Below are 8,809 nucleotides of genomic sequence, written 5' to 3' on the forward strand. Positions count from 1 at the left end.
CTGAAGCAGAAGAATGGATAAGTGACCTGGAAGACAGAATGGTGGAATTCACTGCTGTGGAACAGAATAAAGAAAAAAGAATGAAAAGAAATGAAGACATCCTAAGAGACCTCTGGGACAACATTAAACACAACAACATTCACCTTATAGGGGTCCCAGAAGGACAAGAGAGAGAGAAAGGACCCAAGAAAATATTTGAAGAGATTACAGTCAAAAACTTCCCTAACATGGGAAAGGAAAGAGCCACCCAAGTCCAGGAAGTGCAGCGAGTCCCATACAGCATAAACCCAAGGAGAAACACTCCAGGAAACATAGTAATCAAATTGGCAAAAATTAAAGACAAAGAAAAATTATTGAAAGCAGCAAGGGAAAAATGACAAATAACATACAAGGGAACTCCCATAACCTTAACAGCTGATTTCTCAGCAGAAACTCTACAAGCCAGAAGGGAGTGGCATGATATACTTAAAGTGATGAAAGGAAAGAACCTACAAGCAAGATTACTCTACCTGGAAGGATCTCATTCAGATTTGATGGAGAAATCAAAAGCTTTACAGACAAGCAAAAGCTAAGAGAGTTCAGCACCACCTAACCAGCTCCACAACAAATGCTAAAGGAACTTCTCTAAGTGGGAAACACAGGAGAAGAAAAGGACCTACAAAAACGAACCCAAAACAATTAAGAAAATGGTCATAGGAACATACATATTGATAATTACCTTAAACGTGAATGGATTAAATGCTCCAACCAAAAGACACAGGCTCGCTGAATGGATACAAAAACAAGACCCGTCTATATGCTGTCTACAAGAGACCCACTTCAGACTTAGGGACACATACAGACTGAAAGTGAGGGGATGGAAAAAGATATTCCATGCAAATGGAAATCAAAAGAAAGCTGGAGTAGCAATACTCATATCAGATAAAATAGACATTAAAATAAAGAATGTTACAAGAGACAAGGAAGGACACTACACAATGATCAAGGGATCAATCCAAGAAGAAGATATAACAGTTATAAATATATATGCACCCAACATAGGAACACCTCAATACATAAGGCAACTGCTAACAGCTATAAAAGAGGAAATCGACGGTAACACAATGATAGTGGGGGACTTTAACACCTCACTTACACCAATGGGCAGATCATCCAAACAGAAAATTAATAAGGAAACCAAACCTTTAAATGACACAATAGACCAGATAGATTTAATTGATATTTATAGGACATTCCATCCAAAAACAGCAGATTACACTTTCTTCTCAAGTGCACATGGAACATTCTCCAGGATAGGTCACATCTTGGCTCACAAATCAAGCCTCAGTAAATTTAAGAAAATTGAAATCATATCAAGCATCTTTTCTGACCACAATGCTATGAGATTAGAAATGAATTACAGGGAAAAAACGTAAAAAACACAAACACATGGAGGCCAAACAATACTTTTCTAAATAACCAAGAGATCACTGAAGAAATCAAAAAATACCTAGAGACAAATGACAATGAAAACACAACGATCCAAAACCTATGGGATGCAGCAAAAGCAGTTCTAAGAGGGAAGTTTATAACTATACAAGCATACCTCAAGAAACAAGAAAAATCTCAAAAAAACAATCTAACCTTACACCTAAAGGAACTAGAGAAAGGAGAACAAACAAAACCCAAAGTTAGCAGAAAGAAAGAAATCATAAAAATCAGAGCAGAAATAAATGAAATAGAAACAAAGAAAACAATAGCAAATCTCAATAAAACTGAAAGCTGGTTCTTTGAGAATAAACAAAATTGGTAAACCATTAGCCAGACTCATCAAGAAAAAGAGGGAGAGGACTCAAATCAATAAAATTACAAATGAAAAAGGAGAAGTTACAACACACACGACAGAAATACAAAGCATCCTAAGAGACTACTACAAGCAACTCTATGCCATTAAAATGGACAACCTGGAAGAAATGGACAAATTTTTAGAAAGGTATAACCTTCCAAGACGGAACCAGGAAGAAATAGAAAATATGAACAGACCAATCAAAAGTAATGAAATTGAACTGTGATTAAAAATCTTCCAACAAACAAAAGTCCAGGACACAATGGCTTCACAGGTGAATTCTATCGAACATTTAGAGAAAAGCTAACACCCCTCCTTCTCAAACTCTTCCAAAAAACTGCAGAGGAAGGAACACTCCCAAACTCATTCTATGAGGCCACCATTACCCTGATACCAAAACCAGACAAAGATACTATAAGAATAGAAAATTACAGACCTATATCACTGATGAATATAGATGCAAAAATCCTCAACAAAATACTAGCAAACAGAATCCAACAACACATTAAAAGGATCATACACCATGATCAAGTGGGATTTATCCCAGGGATGCAAGGATTCTTCAATATACACAAATCAATCAGTGTGATACACCATATTAACAAATTGAAGAATAAAAACCATATGATCATCTCAGTAGATGTAGAGAAAACTTTTGACAAAATTCAACACCTATTTATGATAAAAACTCTCCAGAAGGTGGGCATAGAGGGAACCTACCTCAACATAATAAAGGCCATATATCACAAACCCACAGCAAACATCATTCTCAACAGTGAAAAACTGAAAGCATTTCTTGTAAGATCAGGAAGAAGACAAGGATGTCCACTCTCACCACTATTATTCAACATAGTTTTGGAAGTCCTAGCCACGGCAATCAGAGAAGAAAAAGAAATAAAAGGAATACAAGTTGGAAAAGAAGAAGTAAAACTGTCACTGTTTAGATGACATGATACTATACATAGAGAATCCTAAAGATCCCACTAGAAAACTACTAGAGCTAATCAATGAATTTAGTAAAGTAGCAGGATACAAAATTAATGCACAGAAATCTCTGGCATTCCTATACACTAATGATGAAAAGTCTGAAAGAGAAATTAATGAAACACTCCCATTTACCACTGCAACAAAAAGAATAAAATACCTAGGATTAAACCTACCTAGGGAGACAAAAGACCTGTATGCAGAAAACTATAAGACACTGATGAAAGAAATTAAAGATGATATCAACAGATGGAGAGATATACCATGTTCTTGGATTGGAAGAATCAATATTGTGAAAATGACTATACTACCCAAAGCAATCTACAGATTCAATGCAATCCCTACCAAACTACCAATGGCATTTTTCACAGAACTAGAACAAAAAATCTTAAAATTTGTATGGAGACACAAAAGACCCCAAATAGCCAAAGCAGTCTTGGGGAAAAAAGCAGAGCTGGAGGAATCAGACTCCCTGGCTTCAGACTATACTACAAAGCTACAGTAATCAAGACAATATGGTACTGACACAAAAACAGAAATATAGATAAATGGAACAAGATAGAAAGCCCAGAGATAGACCCACGCACATATGGTCAACTAATCTATGACAAAGGAGGCAAGGATATACAGTGGAGAAAAGACAGTCTCTTCAATAAGTTGTGCTGGGAAAACTGGACAGCTACATTGAAAAGAATGAAATTAGAACACTCCCTAACACCATACACAAGAATAAACTCAAAATGGATTAGAGGCCTAAATGTAAGACCAGACACTATAAAATTCTTAGAGGAAAACTTAGGAAGAGCACTCTTTGACATAAATCACAGCAAGATCTTTTTTGATCCACCTCCCAGAGTAATGGAAATAAAAACAAAAATAAACAAATGGGACCTAATGAAACTTCAAAGCTTTTGCACAGCAAAGGAAACCATAAACAAGAGGACAAGACAACCCTCAGAATGGGAGAAAATAATTGCTAACGAATCAACGGACAAAGGATTAATCTCCAAAATATATAAACAGCTCAAGCAGCTCAATATTAAAAAAACAAACAACCCAATCTAAAAATGGGCAGAAGACCTAAATAGACATTTCTCCAAAGAAGACATACAGATGGCCAAGAAGCACATGAAAAGGTGCTCAACAGCACTAACTTTTAAAGAAATGCAAATCAAAACTACAATGAGGTATCACCTCACACCAGTTAGAATGGGCATCCTCAGAAAACCTACAAACAACAAATCCTGGAGAGGATGTGGAGAAAAGGGAACCCTTTTGCACTGTTGGTGGGAATGTAAATTGATACAGCCACTATGGAGAACAGTAGGGAGGTTCCTTAAAAAACTTAAAATAGAATTACCATATGACCCACCAATCCCACTACTGGGTATATACCCAGAGAAAACCGTAATTCAAAAAGAAACATGCACCTCTATGTTCATTGCAGCACTATTTACAATAGCCAGGTCATGGAAGCCACCTAAATGCCCATCGACAGATGAATGGGTAAAGAAGATGTGGTACATATATACAATGGAATATTACTCAGCCATAAAATGGAAAGAAATTGGGTCATTTGTAGAGACGTGGATGGACCTGGAGACTGTCATACAGAGTGAAGTAAGTCAGAAAGACAAAAACAAATATTGTATATTAACGCATATATGTGGAACCTAGAAAAATGGGACAGATTAACTAGTTTGCAGGGCAGAAATTGAGACACAGATGTAGAGAACAAACGTATGGACACCAAGGGGGGAAAGCGGCGGGGGCTGGTGGTGGTGGTGTGATGAATTGAGAGATTGGGATTGACATGTACAGGTACAATGAGTCACTCTTGTCATTTAAGGAAGTTTCCCATCAGTGTAGGGAACTGTTTATCAGGCAAGTTCCCAGGTGTAAGCTAAGAGGCCACCTTACATGCAGTGTTTTCTAAGACTAGACAGTCTCAGGCCTACTACACTAACTCTTTCCTGCACAGAAGGTCTTCAGAAAATTTATGAGGTAAAGGATACTGCCTTTTATTCCAAGTATGAGATCATAAGTGAAAGATGCATCCTTGTTTTGTTAATAAATTAATTTATTTGATGTATTCTTGTGATACGATGGGGACACTAAATCACAGTACTCAAAGCTGACCTATGTGGACTGTGGTTGAGGCCTTAGGCTGAGAACAAATAGCTTGAAAACACCCTCATGTTCAATAGTATAATGCAAGACATTCTTGCACGTCTTGCAAAGAGGGTGGACCAAGTGAATTGGGCAAACCTTAGCCTATACTATACCTTACCTTAAAAGTTTATGGAGTGGTGGTGGTAGAGGGCTTAAAGAAACCCATATGCTCAGAAAATGAGAGGACTCTTGTTTTCATCCTCTTGGTAACACATGAATCTCCATATAGAAGCCTAGGGAACAAGAAGGTCCACCGAGCTATGGTTGTAATATTGGGGCTTATAGATTTTAATTTAGAGAAAATAAAGATAGGTAATGTTTCTGAAAAAGCTGAATTTTCTGATGAAAAATCCACTTCTGGTACAGTGTCTATAGATTGAACAGAGACATCAGAAATATTATAGAAAAAAGATTGGTTGGCTTTGAAATAGACCAAAAGTGAAAGATGGGAAAATGGTGCTTGCAGTATTTTTAATAATATGGATGAATATACGACATGATAAACATCATATAATAATATGTGTAATAAATTGGTATGATGGGATGCAAGGTTACCTGTTTCTTGTGTTTAGTAAGAATTACTAATTAAAACCACAGTTTCATATATCCAATAATAGTCCAGGCATGTTTGAGTTGAAAGAAAATGTCTATACCCGAAAGTCAAACATCAATAAACACAAAAGTATACACTAAAACTCAGTATCTTTATATCATAGAGTCTTGAAAAATAACCCTCTCAATGTTGTGACTATTTAGTTTTTAATTCATTTTGAGGTCGTTGGTAATGTTTACCAAATTTTCTTGTAGAAGTATTTCAGACCTTTCAAAACATGTTGTATTTTTTAACATAGAATAAATTCTTATAATCTCAATTGATTTAAATTTGTTGCCCTGTGACATGCTGGCCATTTTTCATTCAGTGGTATTTAGACACACTAGATAGTGATATACTTAATACAACAGGAATATTGCTGATTTTGTTGTTAAATCTGATCTTGTTGCTTAACTCTTTCCCAATACTTTCTGTTTTCTGGAGTTTCACTAGTAATAAAATACATTTCAAAACGAAAAAAATTAGCATTTCCTCCCAAGTGAAATAAAATCAAATAAATGAATAAATAGTAAACAACTTACACTGAAATATCAGTTATAAAATCTGATTTACTCATACCATAATGTGTTTATACCCTAGAAAATTATAATGAAATGACGGAATTTTTTCGTATAATATCTTCTTTCTAATTCCACTACATATAATAATTTAAATGCTATTTATACACATACATTTACACACATATTAAACCAATTTTCTGATTTAAAAAAATGTAGAGATTCTTACAGACATATTCTGTGGTCCAGTATCTTTTATACTTTTTCCCTGAAATAAAATGTGCAACTGGGATGAACTATTAATTAAAGAAGTGAGCAGTTCTGCATGTTTTTCATTCCATAAATCTTTTCAGACATTCAGGAGAATGTCTACTATACTTGAGTACAGTTAATAATAAGCTTTAATAATTTTCAACAATGATTACACACTTCATTTTCATATTACAAATCCTCTTGTAAAAAAAAGTTTCCTTTTACTTTGTTTCAAATATTCAGAATATTAGCAAAGGCTAATCTTAAAATAATTTGATTTGTCAAGAAATAGCTTCTGCTTTCCCTGGTTTTATCATTTATATAGTGTTAAAACCCATTATCATTCAACAAATATTTATAGATTTACTGGAAATATGCCATTATCCTCTTTCATTTAATGGGTGACTTCAAAAGAAAAAGGAATAGAGAAGAAAAATGAAGAGGTTAAACAATGAAACATAACAGGTAGTGTAAAAAATAAAAAGTTTTTTTTTTTTCTTTTGTAGCCTTATATCACGGCAGTAAAGACATTAGATTTTTGTGTTTTCTGTTTGCCAGGGGCTCTTATGTCCCTGAAGAATTATTCCCCTAAGATCAGAAAGAGAAAATAAAGGCATACACATATTTTTAAAATGTTGCAAACATTAAACAAACAGGACTAACAGTATTTCTACTGTATTCTCTTAAAATTTTGTTTCATTGAAATCCTTTTAAAGAAGTTTCTGCCAACATCTCTCATTCAGGTGCCTGGAGAAGGGAAATGTGGGTGGCAGTGACTAACCGAACTAGCAGCTATTGTTTACCAAACAAATTTGGACAGATTTTATCTGTGATTGCCAAATGGAATCAAAACCATAGAGTACAGAGTCAGGCAACCTCAGAGGGCAGTTGGGGTTTTTGTTTGTTCAGTTTTTTTTTTTTGGTCTTTTTTTTTGCCACACCTTGCAGCTTGCGGGATCTTAGTTCCCTGACCAGGGATCAAACCCGTGCCCCCTGCAGTGGAAGTGCGGAGTCCTAACCACTGGACCGCCAAGGAATTCCGAGCAATAGGGTTTTATAACTGATGGCATACTGAGTAATCTGACCCATTAAAGATCATTAACATTTATTGGCCACCTACATTGTGAAGTACTGAGCAAGGCTTTAGAGGTCACTTTTGTCTCAGACCCTTTCTTCCTTCCTACTTGCTGTTTCCTCTTGCTTGCTGTGCTCTTTCCCCTTATCCTCTCATTTCCTTTGGTTCTTCATTCGAAAGTCATTTTCTCCATGAGGCCATCTTTGTACAGCCTATTTCAAACTGCAATCTTCATAATTCCCCAACACTCCTTATTCTACTTCCTGACTTATTTTTTCTCTATAGCACTTCCCACCATCTGACATAATAATTTTGTTTATATGTTGTTGTTTGGCTCTGCTGACTTGAATGTAACCTTCATGATATTTTGTTTGCTTTGTTTTATCCACTACTCTTTCTCTAGCACTTAGAACAGTGCCCAAGATGTAGCAGTTGCTCAATAAGTAACTGTTGAATGAGTGACTCTCCTTTTTGAAGTGCTCTCTGATTTCCTAAAGCAAACTTAGGCATTTTCCTTCTGGGTGTCCATAAAAATTATAACATGCACACAATTTATTTGTTCACATGTCAGGATGTGTGACTGACTCTGAGTTTAACTACAGGGACAGGGCTGGTTACCTAATTTAGAGAGCCCAGCGCAAAATGTGCATGTGAGGTCCCTTGTTCAAAAGTTAAGAATTTCAAGATGGCAACTGCCAAGTATTAAGCCAAGTGTGGAGCTCTTCAAAAGACAAGTTGTATGCTCCTGAAGCTAGCCCTGAAGAAGAACTATACATGTATCTATTCATCTTCATATCTCATAAGTAAGTAATGTCCCTGGCACATAGTAGGTTCTCCATAAATGCTTGTTGACTGAATGCATCCATCTTTATCTGGGAGAAGAAAAGAAGATAAAAGGAATTTTTTTTTTAAAGGAATTTTTAAGTAGTTCACTTATATAGTACCATCACAAAATAGTCCTGATTTTTGGAAACATAATTAAAATGGGGAGCCTGAAGTAAGCTAAATGTGTTTTGCAAGTGATATAACAACTTGCAGGGGAAGTCAGGATTATGTGTTGCCCTTAATTTTAATTCACTGTTTCACTTCTGATCCAGACTGATTTTCAGAACTTTCTACGTTTTCTATTTCAGAAATGAAAAACAAATATTGAGAGGGATATGATCCTGGTCTACTCTATCTTACCAAGTAAGTCTTTATTTTATTCAAGGTGTAAAGCAACACCTTTTAAGACAATGTTTCCTAAAATCATAAAGGTGACAGATTTGATCAGTAGTGCATATATTTTGTGATTTAACTGTAGTAACTGAAAATAGGCAATCTAGTATCTAGAGACCTTTTTTGTTTCTTTGATACAAAAAACAAATATATCAGAATATATTTCTATAATA

General features: G+C 35.4%; 1 protein-coding gene across 3 annotated transcripts in view; it reads left to right on the top strand.

Moving 5' to 3' along the window:
* The window catches only part of LRRIQ1 (leucine rich repeats and IQ motif containing 1), a 304,399-nt gene that overhangs the window by 66,241 nt on the left and 229,349 nt on the right, over positions 1-8,809 (top strand). The window lies entirely within an intron of this gene.

This window comes from Balaenoptera borealis, assembly GCF_965194805.1.
Source record: "Balaenoptera borealis genome assembly, chromosome: 13".
Taxonomy (NCBI): domain Eukaryota; kingdom Metazoa; phylum Chordata; class Mammalia; order Artiodactyla; family Balaenopteridae; genus Balaenoptera; species Balaenoptera borealis.